This window comes from Octopus sinensis, unplaced genomic scaffold (genome assembly GCF_006345805.1).
Source record: "Octopus sinensis unplaced genomic scaffold, ASM634580v1 Contig13169, whole genome shotgun sequence".
NCBI classification, from domain to species: domain Eukaryota; kingdom Metazoa; phylum Mollusca; class Cephalopoda; order Octopoda; family Octopodidae; genus Octopus; species Octopus sinensis.
The window spans coordinates 65,040-90,000 of record NW_021832855.1 but is presented as its reverse complement, the minus strand read 5'-3'; the positions used below and the strand labels follow the sequence as shown (position 1 = coordinate 90,000).

The 24,961-nt window shown below is 39.4% G+C and overlaps 1 long non-coding RNA gene across 1 annotated transcript in view; it reads left to right on the top strand.

Annotated features, from left to right (window-relative positions):
- The window catches only part of LOC118761408, a 27,596-nt gene extending 3,021 nt beyond the window's left edge, over positions 1-24,575 (top strand). Inside the window, exon 2 of the long non-coding RNA XR_004997355.1 lies at positions 24,463-24,575. This is a non-coding gene — a long non-coding RNA (uncharacterized LOC118761408). The remainder of the gene's footprint in view (positions 1-24,462) is intronic.
- The last annotated feature ends 386 nt before the right edge of the window (positions 24,576-24,961 follow it).

The window sequence follows — 24,961 nt, the reverse complement described above, 5'->3', positions numbered from 1 at the left end:
GGTAGATGATCAAAGGCGGTGACGTCGTACAGACTGTTCCTTGTAAGTTTATTGCCCGAAATGTGCGCAGGACTTCGTTTTTGTGCGAATTTTGTATTTATTTTATGCATAATATGCGCATCGATTAAAAAAAAAAAAAAAAAAGGGTACACTCGCTTTTACGGTCTTAAATTAGTATCTATCTGTATATATATATATATTTACATACACAGATAGATACTAATTATCTATATATATATACATCAAAGGAAGCGCTTGTCGGTTAGGAGGACGAGTGTCCCAGCTGATGTGATCAACGGAACATCTTGCTCGTGTAATTAACGTGGAAGTGGCCGAGCACTCCGCAGACACGTGTCCTCCTAACATAGTTCTCAGGGATTCAGCGTGACACCAATGAAGTTTGGCCCTTTTGAAATACAAAGAACTACTCACTTTTGCTAGCTTAACGGAGTGGAGCAACATCAAAATAAAATCTCTTGCTCAACACAACACGCTGCCAAGAATTGAACTCACGATCGAATTGAACTTACAATCGTGAGGCGAATACCCTAAACCACGCACCTTCACATGTATGTATGTTCATATATATATATTTATATATATTCTGTTGTGTCTGGGGAGAGTCATTTTCTTTTTGTGCCTTATAATTTAACACACTCACCTGTAAAATTTCCACTTTTTTCTTATTTTCATTTCCCTAAAATTTTCGTTGCGTCTTGCAACCTTTTCAATAGTTTTGACACTTTTTGCCTTTCATCCTTTCGAGGTCGATAAATTAAGTACCAGTTACACACTAGGGTCGATGTAATCGACTTAATCCGTTTGTCTGTCCTTGTTTGTCCCCTCTATGTTTAGCCCCTTGTAGGTAATAAAGAATTTTATACATATGTGAGTGTGTATATGTAGGTATATATATATATGTGTATATATATATATATAGATAGGGAGAGTTTACGAAAAAAACAAAAGACGAAGACAGGTGGTGTACAAAACAAAGAGATGTATTAGTATAACGCTCAGGAATTGAACATTTCTTTTGTATATATATATATATATATATATATATATATAACGTACACACATATTTCGTTGTTCCCTACAGTTTGGGCTTTCGCTTTCCTAGTTTTTAAATTAGATAATTATTATATTTATTTATTTATTTTCCAATAAACAATTTTAGCTTCGTTAATTAATTATTAACCTATCACACACTAAGGAATTTGTGGCCCCAGTCCTATGAAAAATACGATGTTTGATCGACCCACAGCGAAGTTCAAACACAGAACAACGAAGCAACAGTAAAACAGTTAAATATCTTAATACTAATCCCTTAATTACGTTAATATTAAAGCATCATCTTAAACGCCAATTAGCGAAGCTTTTTCGGGGCAGTAAAAGTGGGAATATCTTGAAAAGATAATAAAAAGGAAATTCGTTTTTCATCTTGTAAACTTTTTGCGCGTGTATTTTTTCCCCTTTTGTGCGCTGAGTATAATTCTTGTGCGCGCGCACAGACGCACACATTAACGGGCGGTTCACTTGTACGTGGTATATTTTATAAGATAAACTATTTTAAGCATTTGAAAAATTTATACAAATAATGCTTAAGTCTCTTCGGAAATATGTTATTGCGTAATATGTTTTTTTTGGCGATGTTAGTCTTTTTTCTTTCGTTAGTTTTCCATCCTTTTGTGATCTGTGCCGGGTTTAAAGACTCGTTCGATGACTTTTGCTTCACAGGATGTTTAAATGTTTACTTTAGATACCAGTTCAGTTAGAAGTGACTAGTGACTATAATACGATTTGTGACTGTGGTAAGAAGTTTGCTTCTCAACCATACGGTTCCATGTTCAGTCCCACTGCACGGCACCTTCGGCAAGCATCTTCTACTATTGCGTCGAGCCCTTGACAACCTGTCTTGGTGTGTTTATGACCCGTAACTCAACAGTTCGGCAAAAGACACTGATAGAATAAGTACCAGGCGTTAAAAAAATCTAAGTCCAGGGATTGATTCCTTCGACTAAAAATTTCTTCTAGGCTGTGTTCCAGCATGGCCACAGTCAAATGGCCAAAACAAGTAACAGATGCCATGTTGGATCGTTAGCCCCTACACGCAATTTTTTTCTCTCCTTGTTTCTCTCCTTGTTTCTTTTCTGTGTATCTTTCTGTCGAAGAGCGTAGGCTCGAAACGTAAAAGACTTGTTTTATTTCTATTCCTGAGCGCCACTAATACAATTGTTTGTACTCCACCTGCCTTCGTCTTTTGTTTATTTTCATAAAGCTTCCCGTTATATATATATATATATAATATATATATATATATATATATATATATATATATATAGTATATATCTTTTATCTTTCACTTGTTTCAGTCGTTTGACTGTGGCCATGCTGGGGCACTGCCTTGACAGGTTTTACTTGAACAAATCAGCTGTAGGACTTACTTTTTAAAGCCTAGTACTCATTCTATCATTCTCTTTTGCCAGACTGCTAGGTTACAGATACGTAAATACACCAACACCAGTTGTCAAGCAATGTTGGGGGGAAAACACAGACACAGTGACACACACACCTAGACACACACATCTAGATACACACACACATGTATGTATATATATATATATATAAGATGGGCTTCTTTCAGTTTCCATCTCCCAAATCTGCTCTGAAGGCTTTAGTCTTCCTGAGGCTAAAGTAGAAGACACTTGCCCAAGGTACCATGCAGTAGGACTGAACCTGGAACCATGTGGTTGGGAAGCAAGCTTCTTACCACACAGCCACACCTGCAATCTTTCAGCTTTTATTTTCTTGCTTCAGTCATTGGACTGCGGCCAGGCTGGGGCACTGCATTAAAGGATTTAATCAAATGAATCAACCCCTGCACTTAGTATTTTTTTGTTAAGCCTCATACTTCTTTGGTTAGTCTCTTTTGCCGAACTGTTAAGTTATGAGGACATAATCAAACCAACACCGATTGTCAAGTGACAGTAGTGGTGGAGAAACAAACACACACACACACACACACACACACACTCACTCACACATATAATTATTATACATGACAGGCTTCTTTCAGTTTCCGTAAGTTGGACAGTTTGACAGGAGCTGGTATAGCCAGGGGCCGTACCAGAGTCCATTGTCTGTTCTGGCATGGTTTCTATGGCTGGATGCCCTTCCTAATGCCAACCACTCCACAGAGTTTACTGAAGACTTTTTACATGGTACCAACACTTGAATCAATTCTGCTGTGATGGACAAGTCTACTTGAGTAGAGAAAGGCACCAGATATCTTGGTTCAATACATACATAAACATGTGTGTGCCAGCGGAATTCAATTCGTCTCCAGTTGAAAGACGCCTGTTGTGATGTCCTGTTATTATTATTATTATTATTATTGTTTTTTTTGTATTATTTTTGTATTTATATTTGTGTAACATCGTCCGTTTTTCCGTTCTTTTTTCGTATACATTCAAAGCTTTTTTCCAAGGAATCTAATGCTCTTAGCTTAGTTTTTCCTTGGGGCTGGCCAGATTGGAGCAATCTCAAGATTAATCAGCCGAAATTGTGAGGATAAACCAGTTCTTGACTGAAGATTAAAGGCTTTGAATGACCCGTCTGTGGTTTTTGTATCGTCTTTTGGATGTTTTGTGTTCTTGTCCCATTTTGTATTTTTATATATATATGTGCGTGTGTGTGTGTGTATGTATCATCATTTAACGTCCGTTTTCCATGCTGGCATGAGTTGCACTGTCTGACTGAAAACTGGTAAGCTGCAGAGCTGCATCAGATTCACTCCCACAGAGGCCATTACAAATGACTGAGACCTTTGGTGATACGCTGTGCTTGAGAAGTGAAATCATAGTTGCGACCAATGCTGATGTCACGTAACTGGCACCCATAGAAAATACCCATTACACCTTTGGAGTGGTTGGCGTTAGGAAGAGCTTCTCTCCATCTCACCAGTTTCAGTCAAACTGTCCAACCCATGCCAGCATAGAAAGCAGATGTTAAATGATGATGATGATATATACAGAGAGAGAGAGAGAGAGAGAGAGAGAGAGAGAAAGTGCTTAGATGGAATTTGAGAGGTGCTGTGTTTGATTCCCTATGGCTGTTTGTTGGCCACTTTTTTCTGTTGTCTAAAGGGTATTTATCTGATTTTCTAACAATAGCAAAATGCAGCAAAAGTTCAATAACCCACCTACTGGATACAGCAAGCATTTACATCTAAATGCCAACCAAGGATCCGTAAGCTGTGTTGATAAACACCAACTGCTATTTGTAATAGCAGAAATACTGCTAGCATGATAACAATGCCGGTAAATGGAGTCAGGACTGCTTTATGTACAAATAAAAATACTCATGCAGAGAGAAATCAAAATGTCCTTTGATGAATCTCTGTATGAGTACAGATCTTGTATATAAATGTACCGTGCACACAAGGGGAGGGCCCTATGTTTACATGCTAGCATGGAGAACGGACGTTAAACGATGATGATGCTGATGATGATGATGATACCCCTTATTTCTTATCAGCAAATCATCCTCAAACTCTGTGCTTTGGAATTTTTCTTAAATAGAAAATCCCTTACTTGCAAAACAGGTCATGGTTGTCAACAGGAAGAGCATCCAACCATGAAATATCCTATTTCAATCTCAATTTGTCAGACCCACGCTAGCATGAGTTAGACAGTTTGATATATCTATACATATAAAACTCAACTTGTGTGTCTGTGTGTTTAACTTCCCGGCACATCTCCTCCTAGCCAACAAATCATAGAACCACCAAAAATGGGTCACTTAAAGTTTAGGCGAATGAAAATTGAACTGCGCTATTTCTGTTCCGAAATTCATCTTGCAAGTGCAAAAATCGATAATGTGTTTGTTTAGGCCTTATCCCATGCATTGAATAGTGAACTTTACTCAGTCAGCTGTTTGGCGTGAACTGTGTTCACCACGCATGCAAGCATGCGTAAATTGCATGAAAAATAAAAAATCAAGATATAAAAACGAATCGCCGTAAACATTGTAGAAATTCGGGAAAGAAATGAATTTTCAGGATGTAGCCTGGAGGGTTTTTTCGTATTAATCGTTTGGACTTTGTGAACACATACCAATTGTTTTCATAACCTTTTTAACGCTTTGAATTAAATGTGACCATTTTGCATTGAGTCTGCAGTTTGAATCACTTTAACCAAATTTTAGCAGGCCAGATTTTTGATCATCACGATACATCGCCAGCAACTCCCTGAAACTCTCCCCTGAAATCCCCGTTGAGAAATCTATTATATATATAATAATACTTTGAATGTGACTCCTGAGAAAGAGTAAAAGTAATTATCCGATGAACAACGGGTATTACTGCTAGTGTATATGATGGACCGTTAGCTCCTACACGCATTTTTTTCTCTCCTTGTTTCTCTCTTTGTTTCGTTTCTGTGTATCTTTCTGCCAAAGAGCGTAGGCTCGAAACGTAAAAGACTTTATCTATTCCTATTCTTGAGTGCCATACTAATACAATTGTTTGTTTGTACTCCACCTGCCTTCGTCTTTTGTTTATTTTCGTAAACCTTCCCGTTATATATAAAGCTTTGTTGACTTGATGTGTTCTTAGGAATAAGTTGAGTAATAGGATATGGAGAGAAGCTGTTTTCTAGGCTTTTCCATGATTTAAAACTGATACATATTGCTTGCAATAATCATCATGATGATAGTAGTGATGATGATGCTAACCAAGACAATGATACTCATCATCATCATCATGATAAATTTGAATCCATTTGCATTCCCCTCTCAGATTCACACACTTATAGCAGCAGTTTTTGTAAGTTCTTCTAATCCTTTTAAAAGAACTTGGAAGGTTTTTGGCTCCAACCAGACCGTTTGCAATACCCTTAAAGCCAGTAACTTTTCAGCATTCCCTTGTATATGCTCTTTACTCTTTTACTTGTTTCAGTCATTTGACTGCGGCCATGCTGGAGCACCGCCTTTAATCGAGCAACTTGACTCCGGGACTTATTCTTTTGTAAGCCCAGTACTTATTCTATCGGTCTCTTTTGCCAAACCGCTAAGTAATGGAGACATAAACACACCAGCATTGGCTGTCAAGCAATGCTAGGGGGACAAACACAGACACACAAACACACATATATATAGGGAGGGCCCTATGTTTACATGCTAGCATGGAGAACGGACGTTAAGCGATGATGATGATGATGATGATGATGATGATGATGATACCCCTTATTTCTTATCAGCAAATCATCCTCAAACTCTGTGCTTTGGAATTTTTCTTAAATAGAAAATCCCTTACTTGCAAAACAGGTCATGGTTGTCAACAGGAAGAGCATCCAACCATGAAATATCCTATTTCAATCTCAATTTGTCAGACCCATGCTAGCATGAGTTAGACAGTTTGATATATCTATACATATAAAACTCAACTTGTGTGTCTGTGTTTAACTTCCCGGCACATCTCCTCCTAGCCAACAAATCGTAGAACCACCAAAAATGGGTCACTTAAAGTTTAGGCGAATGAAAATTGAACTGTGCTATTTCTGTTCCGAAATTCATCTTGCAAGTGCAAAAATCGATAATGCATTGAATAGTGAACTTTACTCAGTCAGCTGTTTGACGTGAACTGTGTTCACCACGCGTGCAAGCATGCGTAAATTGCATGAAAAATAAAAAATCAAGATATAAAAATGAATTGCCATAAACATTGTAGAAATTTGGTTAAAGTGATTCAAACTGCAGACTCAACGCAAAATGGTCACATTTAATTCAAAGCGTTAAAAATGTTATGAAAACAATTCGTATGTGTTCACAAAGTCCAAACGATTAATACGAAAAAACCCTCCAGGCTACATCCCAAAAATTCATTTCTTTCCCGAATTTCTACAATGTTTATGGCAATTCATTTTTATATCGTATATATATATATACGATGGGCTTCTTTCAGCTTCCGTCTACCAAATCCACTCACAAGGCTTTGGTCGGCCCAAGGCTATAGTAAAAGACACTTGCCCAAGGTGTCACGCAGTGGGACTGAACCCGGAACCATGTGGTTGGTAAGCAAGCTACCTACCACACAGCCACTCCTGCGCCTATATATATATTTATATATATATACATCATCATCATCATTAAATGTCCGTTTTCCACATTGACATGGGTTGGACAGTTTGACCAGAGTTGGCAAGGTCAAGCGTCACACTCGACTCCATGGTCTGTTCTGGCAATTTTTCTATGACTGGATGTCCCTCCTAACACTGACCACTTTACAGAGTGCGCTAGGTGCTTTCACATTGCACCACAAGGTTTCTTTTATGTGGCACCACATGGGTGCTTTTATGTGGCACTGCCTTTAATCGAGCAACTCAACCCCGGGACTTATTCTTTGTAAACCCAGTACTTATTCTATCAGTCTCTTTTTGCTGAACTGCTAGGTAACGGGGACATAAACACCCCAGCATCAGTTGTCAAGCAATGCTAGGGGAACAAACACAGACACACAAACATACACGCACATACATATATATACATATATACGATGGGCTTCTTTCAGTTTCTGTCTACCAAATCCACTCACAAGGCTTTGGTCAGCCTGAGGCTATAGTAGAAAACACCTGCCCAAGGTGCCACGCAGTGGGACTGAACCTGGAACCATGTGGTTGGTAAACAAGCTACTTACCACACAGCCACTGTTTATATGCAAACCACATTCTCAAGCTGAGCTAAGTGGTAGGAGAAATTGTTGGATGGTAGCCATAGATTCACCTGGTCATTTTTGAGAATCCAGCTAGAAAGGCTTTTGACTGTTGCTTCTCATATGACCTTAAGGAAGGGGTCCCTGAGGACTGTACGCCCCCCCCCCTCCATGACTCTTCCAGGAATAGTGGGCAGAGAAAATGGATGGTATTAGATGGATAATGAAAGCTGAATGTTGGGGAGAGCAAGGCTGGTGAATAACCAGTCGGACGCTGTCTCCTATTGATACTGATTGGAATAACAAACTCTTCCGCACTAAATCTCTCAGATATTTCTGGAAAAGGTGAGAGGAAAAATGATTGATTGATAGAGAGATGGATAAAGATTTAGATATAGATAAATACAAAGATAGATAGTATAGATAGATACAGAGCTATAGATAAACAGATTGAGATAGATTTAGATAGGTATAGATAGATTGATAGGTAAATAAAGGTATGTAGATACAGATAGAGAGATAGACACATTAATATAAAGTGGCAGTTAGATTTATAGATAGATAGAGAGAAAGAGAGATAGATAGATAGATAGATAGAGAGACAGATAAATAAATAGAGAGATAGATAAATAGATGGAGAGATAGATAGATAGATAGATAGATAGAGAGACAGATAAATAAATAGAGAGATAGATAAATAGATGGAGAGATAGATAGATAGATAGATAGAGAGACAGATAAATAAATAGAGAGATAAATAAATAGAGAGATAGATAAATAGATGGAGAGATAGATAGATAGATAAGTTTCTTTATTGGCCACACAGGGCTGCACACAGATGGGACAAGTTACAAGGTAGAGCTTTTCTTTTGGGGTTGAAAAAAAAAAGGTGGCGTAGGTTTTCGATCAAAAGGGATCGTAAAAGGGAAAAAAGAAAAAATAAAGAAAGAAAAAAGGAAAAGAAAAAAAGATAGATAGATAGATACAGACAGACAGACAGACAGACAGACAGACAGACAGACAGACAGACAGACAGATAGATAGATAGATAGATAGATAGATAGATAGATAGATATGTTTCTTTATTAGCCACACAGGGCTGCACACAGATAGAACAAATTACAAGGTAGAGCTTTTCTTTTGAAGGTTTAAAAAAAAAAAAAGATAGAGAGACAGATAAATAAATAGAGAGATAGATAAATAGATGGAGAGATAGATAGATAGATGGAGAGAGAGATAGATAGATAGGTAGATAGATAGGTAGATAGATAGACAGACGTGTAGATATAGTTAGATTAAGAGATAGACATAGATATTGATAGATATATAGATACATAGATATAACTAGATAGATAGAGTGATAGTTAGATATATACAAACATAATAATAATATTAGGGAGTAAATCCAAACTTATAGGGAAAAATTAGATTTAGGATTAAATCTAATTTTACAGTATAAATATAAATTAAATTAGAGATAAAACCACAATTAGGCAAATCAAACAGGGAAAAACATAAACCAAAACATAGAAATAAAAATAATTAATAAAATATACAAAATATATAAAATATAAAATTCAAAATTTAAATTTGAATTATATATTTTGTATATTTTGTATATTATATTAATTAATTTTATTTCTAGGTTTTGGTTTATGTTTTTTCACTGTTTGATTTGCCTAATTGTGGTTTTATCTCTAATTTAATTAATATACAAAGGAGTGGCTGTGTTGTAGGTGGCTTGCTAACCAATCGCATGGTTCCAGGTTCAGTCCCACTGCGTGGGATCTTGGGCAAGTGTCTTCTGCTATAGCCCCGGGCCGACCAATGCCTTGTGAGTGGATTTGGTAGACGGAAACTGAAGGAAGCCTGTCGTATATATGTATATATATATATGTATGTATGTGTATATGTTTGTGTGTCTGTGTTTGTCCCCCTAGCATTGCTTGACAACCGATGCTGGTGTGTTTACGTCCCCGTCACTTAGCGGTTTGGCAAAAAGAGACCGATAGAAAAAGTACTGGGCTTACAAAGAATAAGTCCCGGGGTCGATTTGCTCGACCAAAGGCGGTGCTCCAGCATGGCCGCAGTCAAATGACTGAAACAAGTAAAAGAGTAAAAGAGTATACATAAATATAGATAGATTGAAAGATAGATCACAAATAAAACACCACGTGAGTTGTCAATACTGCCACCACCACCACCACCACCATCCTTTACTGTCTTTTTACCTTTGTCTTTTTGTCCAAGGCTACGGGAGTGGGAGCAACGAGTGGGTGATGGTGTGAGGGTTTATTCACAAAGTCGTTGAGGTACTATGACGAAACTTTTTTTACACAATATGTTACGAAGTGAGCCAAGCTGAGCCGAGTCTATTTTTGTTCCTTGTATGTTTTTATCATGTTATTTAATTTTGCATGAAAAGCTGTGAGAATTAATGTTCTGTGTCATGGATACAAAAGCAAAACACAAGCACACATGCTTACACACACACACATACACACAAATGCTCACAAAGGAACTGAGCTGGTTGTCGCAAGCTGTTGCACAATCAACCATCTTCCCTCAGGGTCCTTAACCACTTAACAGCTTTCATTATCCATCTAATACCATCCATTAACATTTTGAAATGCTCTGTGTTTCTTTCAATTATTTTAAATTAACTAAAAATTTAGTAAAATAACTTCATTATCATTCAGCTGGTGTTAGGAACATAAATTATGACTAAGGTTTGGTGGAAGATTTTAATTCAGAACTTATGAAAATAAGACATTTGTACTCAGAGCTAGAGGCGGTTTCAGCCGGGTTGGTATCAAAAGGGTTAAGAATTGTTTCTCTATTATATATTTTAACCCTTTTGTTGCCATATTTCTGCTGAGATGCTCTGTGTTTTTTTCAATTAATTTTAAATATAACAAAGAATTTAGCAAAATAACTTAGTTATCATTAAGCTAGTGTTAGGAACATAAATTGTGACTAAGGTTTGGTGGAAGATTTTAATTCAGAACTTATGAAAACAAGACACTTGTACTACAGAGCCAGAACCGGTTTCAGCCGGGTTGGTATCAAAAGGGTTAAGAATTGTTTCTCTATTATATATTTTAACCCTTTTGTTACCATATTTCTGTTGAGATGCTCTGTGTTTCTTTCAATTAATTTTAAATATAACAAAGAATTTAGTAAAATAACTTAGTTATCATTAAGCTAGTGTTAGGAACATAAATTGTGACTAAGGTTTGGTGGAAGATTTTAATTCAGAACTTATGGAAACAAGACATTTGTACTAAGAAACAGAAGTAGTTTCAGCCGGGTTGGTAAGGAAAGGATTAACATTTAATCTGGCCATATCCAACCCTAATATTCTGTTTTATGTTCAAGCTGACCATATCCAACCTCTTACACCTCTCCTACAATGTCATTCTAAAAACATATGCACACACTGGTGTTTGACTGGTGCTGGGGACATGCAAAAGGTACTCGTGCCAGTGACACATGAGACACATCCATGCCAGTTACATATAAAAGGCACTTGTGCCACTGACCCATAAAAGGCACCCATGCCAGTGACAGGTCAAAAGCAACCTCGCCAGTGGCACACAAGAGGCGTCCATGCCAGCGGTATGTAAAAGGCACCTGTGCCAATGGCACGTAATGGGCACCCATGCTGGTGACAAGTAAAAGGCACCTGTGCCAGTGATATGTAAAAGGCACCCATGATGGTGACACGTTAAAAGCACCCACTACACTGTTTGGAGCTGTTGGTGTTAGGAAGGGCACCCAGCCGTAGAAACCAAGCCAGAATCAGACAGGAATCTATACATGATTAATTCAAAGCAATGTGAATTAAAAAAAAGCATTATATTTGAGAGAGTTATGTGAATACTAAAGGGTTAAGCCAGCCCTACCAAGTCCAAATATTCTGCAAATTTTATGCCCAAACTGGCCACATCTTGCTTCCCACATGTCCCGTACAATGTCATTCTATAAATAAATAATCACATCATTGAAATCTTGAAGGTAACAACAGAATAAATAAGGATTACATTTGTCAGGGTAGTCTAAATGTTAACTGTTCAAACAGCCATATCTGACCCAAATATAGTTCCTGTTTTATGTTCAAACTGGCCAGATCTTGCTTTTCACACCTACCCTACAATGTCATTCTTTAAATATACAATCATATCATTGAAATGTCAAAGCTAATTGGGATCTTTTCCTTTTGAACGGTAGACAATTTCTAGTTAACTAAACACTTTTAAACTTCGTATACTGGTAGAATGTGTCAAAATAAAACATTTTTTCTCTTGGCTTTCTTGAGAAAATTGTAATTTGTTTGTTTAACGTAGTTTAATTTTTCGAATTTTAACCAATCCTATGCTCTCTTTTGAGCTAAAATCATTTGCTGCGTCTAAAACTGAGACAACATCCTGTTGCTGTTATGTTTACGTTCGGAAAGCGTGTGTATAAAATTATAGAAGTATTTTGTTTGTTAATTGTTTAAATTATTTTCCATTGCTTTCGTTTTAGCCTTTCGTTTTTTTTTTTCTTAAGCAATGGAAAATAGTTTAAACAATACACGTGTATCTCAAAACAAAAACAAAACGAATAATTTTAGACACACGCGTAACAATTAAATTAATTTAACAATTAAGAAAAAAAACGAAAGGCTAAAATTTAGGGTTAGGGTTAATGTAGGGTTAGGGTTAGGGTTAGTGACTGGATGTTGTCTCAGTTTTAGATGCAGCAAATGATTTTAGCTCAATAGATGCCTTAGGATTGGTTAAAATTCGAAAAATTAAACTACGTTAAACTTACAAATTACAATTTTCTCAAAAAAGCCAAGAGAAAAAAATGTTTTCTTTTGACACATTCTACCAGTATACGAAGTTTTAAAGTGTTTAGTTAACTAGAAATTGGGTTGACATCTGCCGTTCAAAAGGAAAAGATCCGCTAATTGTAACGCATAATAAATTCCAATGTGAATAAATAAGCAATACATTTGACAGAGTAATAATCTGAATGTGGAAGGGTTAAGCACACAGCTATGTTTGTGCTTATAATTTAGAAAATATTGTCTTATAGTATTTTTTTAGAGCAGGGGAGGGGGAGGATGTTAAAATATATATATATATATATATATATATATATATATAGGTGCAGGAGTGGCTGTGTGGTAAGTAGCTTGCTTACCAACCACATGGTTCCAGGTTCAGTCCCACTGCGTGGCATCTTGGGCAAGTGTCTTCTACTATAGCCTTGGGCCGACCAATGCCTTGTGAGTGGATTTGGTAGACGGAAACTGAAAGAAGCCTGTCGTATATGTGTATATATATATATATGTATGTGTGTGTGTGTTTGTCCCCCTAGCATTGCTTGACAACCGATGCTGGTGTGTTTACGTCCCCGTCACTTAGCGGTTCGGCAAAAGAGACCTATAGAATAAGTACTGGGCTTACAAAGAATAGAATAAGTCCCGGGGTCGATTTGCTCGACTAAAAGGCGGTGCTCCAGCATGGCCGCAGTCAAATGACTGAAACAAGTAAAAGAGAATAAAGAGAGTATAGCATTTTTTTTAGAGCAGGGGAGGCGGGGTAGAATGTTAAAAAAAAATATATTTCGGTGGCTGAGGAAGGAGGCGGAGGCGGGAAATCAGAACAATTTTTTCTTTGTCGTCAATTTTTCTTTCTTTTTGTTCCTTTGTTTTTTTTGTTTTCTTTGTCTGTTTCCGATATCCACATTATTCTGGTCAGCGTTCTCAAATGTCTGATAGCAATTACGACGAATGAGCAAATTTGGTAATTTGAGAGAGAATCAATATCATATTTTCAATTCGCTTCCAACAGGCAAACATTAAATTTTGGATTCGTTTGTTATTAAGATTGATTTCCTCGTCAGACAGTTGATCCATTCGTTAATTTTCTGGCTTCTTTTGTCGTCGCTGGTGCTGTTGTTACATCTCTTGGTCAGCTTCTGATCAAACTGATGTATGTTCATAGACGTTCCAACCATGACAGTCTGATTGTTTTTGTATCAGGAACATCTAGGCTGGCTGATATATCTCTGCTGTTTCAAGCAGCAGAGTATATATGGTTTGAAGGATATCATCATTTAATGTCTGCTGTCCATGCTGGCATGGGTTCAACGGTTTGGTCAGAGCTGGCAAGCTGGGAGCTACACCAGACTCCAGTCTGATTTGGCATAGTTTCTAAGGCTTGGATGTCCTTCGTAATGCCAGCCATTATACAGAGTGGGTTGGCTGCTATTATGTGACACTGTGTTTATATATATATATATATATATATATATATATATATATATATATATATATTGTGTGTATCTTTTGTTGTTTTTTTTTATTTGCCTTGTATATGTATACACACACACATACATGATAGGTTTCCTTCAGTTTCCATCTATGAAATCCACTCACAAATTCCATGCACTGGAATTGAATCTGGAATCATGTTGTTGAGAAGCATGCATGCACGTGCACACATGCACACACAAGTGCTCACACATACACAGGTGCTCACACACACACAGGTGCTCACAGACACCACAGGTGCTCACAGACACACAGGTGCTCACAGACACACAGGTGCTCACACACGCACAGGTGCTCACACACACACAGGTGCTCACGCACACACAGGTGCTCACATACACACACAGGTGCTCACACACACACAGGTGCTCACACACACACAGGTGCTCACGCACACACAGGTGCTCACATACACACACAGGTGCTCACACACACACAGGTGCTCACAGACACACACAGGTGCTCACACACACACAGGTGCTCACAGACACACACAGGTGCTCACAGACACACAGGTGCTCACACACACACAGTGCTCACACACACACAGTTGTCACATACACACACAGGTGCTCACACACACACAGGTGCTCACAGACACACACAGGTGCTCACACACACACAGGTGCTCACAGACACACACAGGTGCTCACAGACACACAGGTGCTCACACACACACAGGTGCTCACACACACACAGGTGCTCACAGACACACACAGGTGCTCACACACACACAGGTGCTCACAGACACACACAGGTGCTCACAGACACACAGGTGCTCACACACACACAGGTGCTCACACACACACAGGTGCTCACAGAACACACAGGTGCTCACACACACACAGGTGCTCACACACACACACACACAAACAAAAAGCTAACCTGAATTCATCTTTCATATTTAAAAAATTTTTCTCTGTAACTAAAGCCGACTATGTAACAGAAATCTAACCATTGTCTTTAACTCCCTCCTGCCTATCTCTTGACCTAATTCTTCCCTCCACCATCCCCCCCCGTCACTCTCCTGTATTTGTCTTCTCATATACCTGTAACACCCCCACCTACCTCCTCCTCCCCATCACTTTCTGTGCCTGTGTTCTCTGACATACTTGCTGTCAGCAATTCCATCAAACATCTGATGTATGTGTTTGTGTGTGTGTGTTTGTATATATATATATATATGTGTGTGTGTGTGTATGTTCCTGAAGGTTGTTCTGACAAATGTTGTAGAAAGAATTTGTCTTTGTACATGTGTGTGTGTGTGTAATTTTTTTGGTTCATATGCATATATATATATATCTGGTGGCACGTAAAAAGCACCATCCGAACGTGGCCGATGCCAGCGCCGCCTTGACTGGCTTCTGTGCCGGTGGCACGTAAAAAGCACCAACCAATCGTGGCCGTTGCCAGCTTTGCCTGGCACGTAAAAAGCACCCACTACACTCTCGGAGTAGTTGGCATTAGGAAGGGCATCCAGCTGTAGAAACACTGCCAGATCAGACTGGAGCCTGGTGCAGCCTTCTGGCTTCCCAGATCCCTGGTCAAACCGTCTAGCCCATGCTAGCATGGAAAGCGGACGCTAAATGATCATGATGATGATATGCGTGTGTGTGTTTGTGTGTCTGTGTTTGTTCCCCTAGCATTGCTTGACAACCGATGCTGGTGTGTTTATGTCCCCGTTACTTAGCGGTTCGGCAAAAGAGACTGATAGAATAAGTACTGGGCTTACAAAAGAATAAGTCCCGGGGTCAAGTTGCTCAATTTTAAGGCGGTGCTCCAGCATGGCCGCAGTCAAATGACTGAAACAAGTAAAAGAGTAAAGATATATATATATATATATACACACACACATACATGTGTGTGTGTATATATATATACACATACATATATGTGGTGATACTCCAGCATGGCCAAGACTTTTAGGCTGAATGAAATCTTTCTTCTATCGTTTTCTTTTGCTGAACCGCTAAGTTACAGGGACATAAACAGACCAACATCAATTGTCAAGGAAGCGCAGGTGTGGCTGTGTGGTAAGTAACTTGCTTACCAACCACATGGTTCCGGGTTCAGACCCACTATGAGGCAACTTGGGGAAGTGTCTTCTACTATGGCCTTGTGCCGACCTAAGTTTTGTGAATGGATTTGGTAGACGGAAACTGAAAGAAGCCCATCGTATATATGTATATGTATGTATGTATGTGTGTGTATATGTTTGTGATGTTGGTGTGTTTACATCCCTGTAGCGGTTCAGCAAAAGTGACGAATGGAATAAGAACTAGGCTTACAAAGAATAAGTCCTGCGGTTGATTTGTTCGACTAAAGACGGTGCTCTAGTGTGGCCGCAACCAAATGACTGAAACAAATAAAAGAATAAAAGAATATGTATATATATAGGCACAGGAGTGGCTGTGTGGTAAGAAGTTTGCTTACCAACCACATGGTTCCGGGTTCAGTCCCACTGCGTGGTACCTTGGGCAAGTGTCTTCACTATAGCCTTGGGCTGACCAAAGCCTTGTGAGTGGATTTGGTAGGTGGAAACTGAAAGAAGCCCATCGTATATATGATGTATATATTTGTGTGTTTGTCCTCCTGCTATCGCTTGACAACTGATGTTGGTGTATTTATGTACCTGTAACTTAGCAGTTCAGCAAAAGAAAACAATAGAATAGATATCAGGCTTACAAAGAACAGGTGACATGTAAAAACATGCTGTTGCCAATACTGCCTGACTGGCCCTTGTGCCAGTGGCACGTAAAAGCACCCGCTACACTCTCAGAGTGGTTGGCATTAGGAAGGGCATCCAGCTGTAAAAACTCTGCCAAATTAGATTGGAGCCTGGTGCAGCCATCTGGTTTGCCAGTCCCTAGTCAAACCGTCCAACCCATTGCCAGTATGGAAAGCAGATGTTAAACGATGATGATGATGATTAGAAGTTTTGAGATAGGTGTCTGGCTGTAGAAGAGAGACAAGGATATTCCAGTTGGTAAAGAGGGGAGAAGAAGTGTTTAACTTGGAGAGAAATATTGAGAGGGAGAGAGTGAAAGAGATGGTGGTGGATCTATGCCAGAACATACCTATTTCTTTATTACCCACAAGGGGCTAAACACAGAGGGGACAAACAAGGACAGACATAGGTATTAAGTCGATTACATCGACCCCAGTGCGTAACTGAGGTGCAGTGGAAGGTGGACGTGGGTGAAGTGATAGAGAGGATTGGACTGAGTAAGTGGGCAAGGAAAAGGGAAATTCTTCATAATGTGAGGGGAGCCGGGATAGAGGGGGGCATTGTACCAGTTGATGGAATGTTAAAAGAATAATAAAAGGACAAAGGTAGAAGAGTTACAAGGATATTCCAGTTGGGTGGGGGTGGGGGAGAATGTGAGACTTAGAAAGGAACATTGAGAGGGAGAGGGTGAGGGAGGTGGTGGTGGATATGTGCCAGGACATGTCTTCAGGGTAGAGTGGGGTTGGGTGGGGTGATTGTAGGTGGAGTAATACAGAGGATTGGAGTGGGTGAGTGGGCAAGGGAAACGGGGGTGGGTGGGGAGGATTTTCATAATGTGAAGGGAGATGAGATGATGGGATAAAGGGAACTGTAGTAAATGAAGGCGAGCGGTATAGGAGTGGCCCAGGAGGAAGGTGGTGGGGTTATGATAAGGGGTCATGTGAAGGTATTGGGAGTGGTAGGGGATGAAAGAGGTGTATGGATCTATAGAGTCTAGCAGAGAGGAGAGAGAGAGTATGGCTAGGGGAAGATAAGGAGGAATGGAGGTGGTTCTGGGGGGGGATGAAAGGGGTCAGCATGAAATGGAATGTGAGTGCATAGTATGTGGCTATTCTGTTCTCAGGTGATTATGGTAGTTGAATGATACCAGAGATAAAAAAGTGATGAGTGTTAGGGGGTGAGATGTGGGGGTAGCTTGCGGGGGGGGGGGTTATACTGAGAATGGAGGTGGAGCAGATTTTTGCATATAGAAGCATTTTTTAGGGTGGTTTTAGGACACCAATTCTGTTGTAGTGGGTGGGTTTTCTCAAGCACAGCAAGGTGCCAGATATCTCAGACCCTTGTCATCTTCTTAAGGCTCAGCATCTTGAGATGAGCCCTCAATGCTTCATTCCATGTCTTTCTGGGTTTCCCTCTTCCACAAGTTCCTTCCACTTTAAATGATCGGCACCTTTTTTTTTTGCCACTGTCTCCATCCATCCACATCACATGACCAAACCAGCACACTTGTCTCTCCTCCACACAGCATCTACTCCTTCTTATGCCTAACTTTTCTCTCAATGCACTCTGTCGTTGGTGCACACTAACATTGCATATCCAACAGAGCACACTAGCTGCATTCATCTCTAGTGTTTGCATGTCCTCTACATTAGTGGAGGCACATGGCCTAGTGGTTAGAGCAGCAGACTCGTGGTCAAGGGATCGCGGGTTTGAATCCCAGACTGGGCGATGTGTGTGTTTATGAGAGAAACACCTAAGCTCCACACGGCTCCGGCAGAAGGTAATGGTGAACTTCTGCTGACTCTTTCGCCACAACTTTCTCTCACTCTTTCCTCTTGCAGCTCACCTGCGACGGCCCGGCGTCCTGGGGAACCTACACGCCAAAGAAACCGGCCCTCATGAGCCAAGTATGGCTTGAGAAGGAACAAACAACAACAACAATATATGTGTGTGTGTGTGTATGTGTGGAGGCACATGGCCTAGTGGCTAGAGCAGAAGACTTGCGATCAAGGGATTGCGGGTTCGAATCTCAGACCAGGCGATGTGTGTGTTTATGAGCGAAACACCTAAGCTCCACACGGCTCCAGCAGAAGATAATGGCGAACTTCTGCTGACTCTTTCGCCACAACTTTCTCTCACTCTCTCCTCCTGCATCTTGCAGCTCACCTGCGACGGACTGCTGTCCCGTCCAGGTGGGGAACCTATACGTCAAGGAAACCGGGAAACCGGCCCTTATGAGCCAAGCATGGCTTGAGAAGGAACAAATGAATGCCCTCTACATTTAGGGTCCGCACCTACCTACCATGTAGTAATGTAATTCATACACAAGCATCATACAATCTTCGTTTCACTCAGAAAGTGAGTGACTGAGTGTGTGTGTGTGAGAGAGAGAGAGAGAGAGAGAGAGAGAGAGAGAGAGAGAGAAGGAGAGAGAGGAGGAGAGAGACGTTTGGTTGCCAACAGAGGTAAATGCTCTGAATTTTCTCCATCCTCTTCAAATTCTAGCAACTATAGGTGCAGAAGTGACTGTGTAGTAAGTAGCTTGCTTACCAACCACATGGTTCCGGGTTCAATCCCACTGCATGGCACCTTGGGCAAGTGTCTTCTACTATAGCCTTGGGTCTGCATTTGTTCCCCCAACATCGCTTGACAACCGATGCTGGTGTGTTTACATTCCTGTATCTTAACGGTTCGGCAAAAGAGACTGATAGAATAAGTACTAGGCTTTCAAAGAATAAGTCCTGGGGTCGATTTGCTCGACTGAAGGCGGTGCTCCAGTATGGCCGCAGTCAAATGACTGAAACAAGTAAAAGAGAAAGAGAAAGAGATACCTTCAGGATATCCTGTTCTGCTGGCAATTACGTCACCTAGGTAACAGAAATTACCTACAGCCTCTGCTAATTCAATTTCCTGTACATCTATTGATTTTATGGCTCATGTGCATCTTCCACACACAAATACTACTGTCACTGTTAACCTCCATGTGTTCCACTGCACCTCTTGTGTGTCAATAGTTTGCACTGGGTACACTGAATGAAATTCCTGCCTAGACCCTTCCTGCATATCAAATAGGTCCGTTTACCTGAAGTGGGTAAGATCTTGATAAAGTGGGCAGTTAGTAGGTAGGGTTCTAATGGAGTTGGTAGTTTGTTTTATTACTTAACTAGCAGTATCGCCCGGTATTGCGCGGGTTTGTAAGGGAAATAACTATATAAGCATTTTTAGAGAGTTACTTCCCTTATAGATGCCAATTCGGGCTTTCTTAGCCATTTCTGTTTTGGTATCTCAAGCCATGAAGTCGTTGTTCTAAAAGAACGCTGGTCTCCTTGACAACACTTTATGACGTTGATTTCCTTACACTACTCCCTTCCCCACAGCTTCACGAGGGAGGCAGAAGGGTGAGAAGCAAACAGGTGCCACGTGTGACCATGGACGCCAACTCCGCCGCCATCGACACGAAAAATTATGCATTAAAATGGAATAAAAAATGATGTTAAATTATTTTTTAAATCGTAGACTCATCGTAGACGCGCGCTAATACGCAGACGGGCTCGATATGAATCACGACTATAAGATACCCGAATTTGGTTAAACTGCACCGCAAAATGTGGGAGTAGTTAGGAATCTAAATCGAAGGGGACAGACACTCACACAACTACAGTTTTATATTATAGATGTGACAATTGTTTCATTGATATTTTATCAGATGCAATCGGATGGTGGATGCCCCAGATCCTAGAAGACACACACACACACACAGAGAATGGATTTTATATAAAATATATATATATATAATATATATATATATAATATCTATATATATACGTAGGCGTAGGAGTGCTGTGTGTTAAGTAGCTTGCTAACCAACCACATGGTTCCGGGTTCAGTCCGCTGCATGGCATCTTGGGCAAGGTGTCTTCTGCTATAGCCTCAGGCTGACCCAAGCCTTGTAAGTGGATCTGGTAGATGGAAACAGAAAGAAGCCTGTCGTATATATGTATATATATATATATATATGTATGTGTGTGTATATGTTTGTGTGTCTTTGTGCCCCCAACATCACTTGACAACCAATGCTGGTGTGTTTACGTCCCCGTAACTTAGCAGTTTGGCAAAAGAGACCGATAGAATAAGTACCAGGCTTACAAAGAATAAGTCCTGAGGTCGATTTGCTCAACTAAAGGCGGTGCTCCAGCATGGCCACAGTCAAATGACTGAAACAAGTAAAAGAATATCAATGCCGTTTGGATATGGATATCTATATGTGTATTGTACAGATATCTATGTTTGTGTGTGTGTATGGATATGTGTATGTATATACCTTTCTACCTACTTATATATCTATCCATCTGTCTGTCTATCTCTTGTTTGTCTATCTATCTATCTAGCTAGCTAGCATATATAATATAATATATATATATATATATATATATATCATATATATGTACCTAACTAGTTATCCATCTGTCTATCTGTCTGTCTATCTATCTATCTATCTAGCTAGCTAGCTTATATATATATATATATATATATATAATATATATATATATATATATATATATATTATATATATGTGTGTATCTAACTATCTATCCATCTGTCTATCTGGTCTATCTAGCTAGCTAGCTAACAGCTAGCTATATATATGTATCTAGCTATTTATCTATTGTCTGTCTTTCTATCTGTCTATTGATCGTTTTTTTTCCTCTTCCCCCTTTTTTCTCTTCCCCTTTTTTTCCCTCTTTTTTCTTCTTTTTTCATTTTTCTTTTCTTTTGTTCCTTTTCCCTTTTTTTTCTTTTCCCTTTTCCTTTTTTTCCCCCCTTTTAAGATCCCTTTTGATCGAAAACCTAGGCCATCTTTTTTTTTTCTTCTTTTCTTTCATCCCCCAAAAGAAAAGCTCTACCTTGTAACTTGTCCCATCTGTGTGCAGCCCTGTGTGGCCAATAAAGAAACTTATCTGTCTGTGTGTCTATTTATTTGTCTGCTTGTCTGTCTACCTATCTGTTTGTCTGTGTGTCTGTCTGTCTGTATGTATGTTTATTTATGCAAATAGTAAACGTGTTTATCTGCCACGGCAAGATGTGTGTGTGTGTGTGTTTGTCTATCCAGGAGTGTTACCTGAGTGATGTGAGTCGACTGATGTGAGTTGTTGGATTATCCTGTGTTGTCTTAACGAGAACAGTCACTTATGATGTCATCAAGGTGAGACTTTAGGTAAACAACATGATGGAGGGAGTGGGGAAGCAGCTAAGACAGGGTGGGGGTGTGGGTAACAGTGGTGGTTGAGACATAGTCTAATGTTGTAGACACACACACACACACACACACATACTAACCTGTTCTCACTTGTTGTGTCATATACTTCAACCTGTCAATGACACACAGACATTCATACACACACACACACATACATGTATGTGTAAAGGCGAACTGAAAGGCGTCTGTTCAATATATACTCTTTCACTTGTTTCAGTCATTTGACTGCGGCCATGCTGGAGCACTGCCTTTAGTCGAGCAAATCGACCCCGGGACTTATTCTTTGTAAGCCCGGTACTTATTCTATCAGTCTCTTTTGCCGAACCGCTAGGTGACGGGGACGTAAACACACCAGCATCGGTTGTCAAGCAATGCTAAGGGGACAAACACAGACACACACATACATATATATATATTTATATACATATATACGACAGGCTTCTTTCAGTTTCCGTCTACCAAATCCACTCACAAGGCATTGGTCAGCCCGGGGCTATAGCAGAAGACAGTTGCCCAAGATGCCACGCAGTGGGACTGAACCCGGAACCATGTGGTTGGTAAGCAAGCTACTTACCACACAGCCACTCCAGCCACTCATGTTTTAAAAAAAACATGTATTTTTTTTAAAGTTTAATTTTTCTTAAAGAAATAACTCTGTGCTGCTTACCCACCTCTCCCACCCATCACCCACCTCTCCCACCCATTGCCTACCCTCTTTCAAAAAGCTAAAACCTCCCAATGTTCCACTTTTGTCTGATGTTTCACGCATGCATAGAATTTTACTGAAATAGCAGATATAAGAAATACCAGACCACCACCACCAGAAAACCTGACATGCTAGAAACAACAGGTAAATGACATTATTTCTGAAGAAACTTTCCCACTTTCCAAAAAAGCTAAAAGTGAAACATGGGAGTTTGTAGCTTTTTGAAAGTGGTGAGGTGATGGGTGGATGGTTGAGAAGGAAATTTTAGTATTTCTTTAAGAAAAAAGGAAGAAGAAAATTCTTAAAGATTTGTACTCTCTGTTTTTTTATTCTGTGAATTACCAAGAAAAAAATTTGGTAAAAAATAAAAATGAAGAAATTGGGGTGGGGAGGGAGAACATAAAAATATTGAAAACATGTTTCTTGGGTGAAATCCTAATCTCATGTAACAAAAATATAGGAATCAGAAGAAATTTAGGAACAAAATAAGGTGGTGGGTGTGTAAATGTCACCTTGGACATGCTAGAAACAACAGGTAAAGGTGAGGATTTCTGGGAAAACTTCCTAATAAGTTTATATTGAAGATCAGGTTTTTAAATACACTCATCACAAGCAAAGATTACAGAATAGAAAAAGGTAATTTCAATTGGATTTGAGCTGTAATTTTGCATGTGCACACAGCAAGGAATAGAACAATTCATAAAGAAGTTTTACGTAGAGTGTGTGTGTATGTGTGTGTGTATATATATATATATATATATATATGTGTGTGTGTGTGTGTGTGTGTGTGTGCCAAAGGGAGTTATTTTATGGCATTCTTTTGTTTGAAGCAGCAAAGTTGTCAACTTCAGGTGCAGGAGTGGCTGTGTGGTAAGTAGCTTGCTTACCAGCCGCATGGTTTCGGGTTCAGTCCTACTGCATGGCACCTTGGGCAAGTGTCTTCTACTATATAGCCTCGGGCCGATCAAAGCCTTGTGAGTGGATTTGGTAGACGGATACTGAAAGAAGCCCGTCGTATATATATATATAAATATATATATATATATATATATTATATATATATATATATATATATATATATATATTATATATATATTTGTGTGTGTGTGTGTGTATGTTTGTGTGTTGTGTTTGCCTTCCTCCCCCAACATCGCTTGACAACCGATGCTGGTGTGTTTACGTCCCCGTAGCTTAGCGGTTCGGCAAAAGAGACTGATAGAATAAGTACTACGCTTACAAAGAATAAGTCCTGGGGTCGATTTCCTCGACTAAAAGCAGTGCTCCAGCATGGCCGCAGTCAAATAACTGAAACAAGTAAAAGAGTAGAGTAAGAGTATAGAAATGAAAAGTGTTGCTGAAGAGGTCACAGATGTGTGATGAAAGATTTCCGGACAATGAACAGGTATCAAAATAAAATAACGGTAATAAACGAATGAAGAAAAAAAATATAGTGTATGTGTGATCATCTTTTTAACCTGATCATTATTTTTTTGGGGGGAGGTGGGGTCCATGTAGCTCTGGTCCACCCGTTCCATCTCTCTTTGAGCCCAGAACCGGTGTGGTTGGGAAGCAAACTGCTTACCACACTACTGTACTTGCACCTATACAGTACTTTGATATTTATTTTTACTCATGTTACATAGTTTTTTAAACTCCTTTTAATCCCATTCTTGAAACCAGTTTAACCCTGAATATAACTTCCTGACAAATAAACTCTTTTCACGTATCATTTCAGATACCTTTGATGGAGCACACCTTCTGAATTCTTCAACGCCTTAGATGACCATGTGAGGGACCCCGTTATCTGCGATATTAAATTATTCTTCACCTGTCCAACTGATTGGATAGGATAAAAAGAAAAGAAACAAGTTGTTAGTTGTCTACAACACTCGGAGACAAGACAGAGGCCATCTGGCTTATATTGGATATCTTTTGCTGTGTGATTCCTATTTTTTATTTGTGTGTTTGTGTCTCTGTGCATACACCACCCCCACATATATTATATATATATATATATATATATATATATATATATACTGGAGTAAACACATAAATGTGAAACAAGGTGGAAAAAAGAGTACTCAAATACCAGTGGTAGAGTAATATGCTTTATTTAAAGCAGCAGAAAATTCAACAAAACCTGTTACTCTGAGTTTCACGTTCCCGTTCGTCGGGCAGTTTTTGCTATATATATATATATATATATATATATATATATATACATACATATTCAT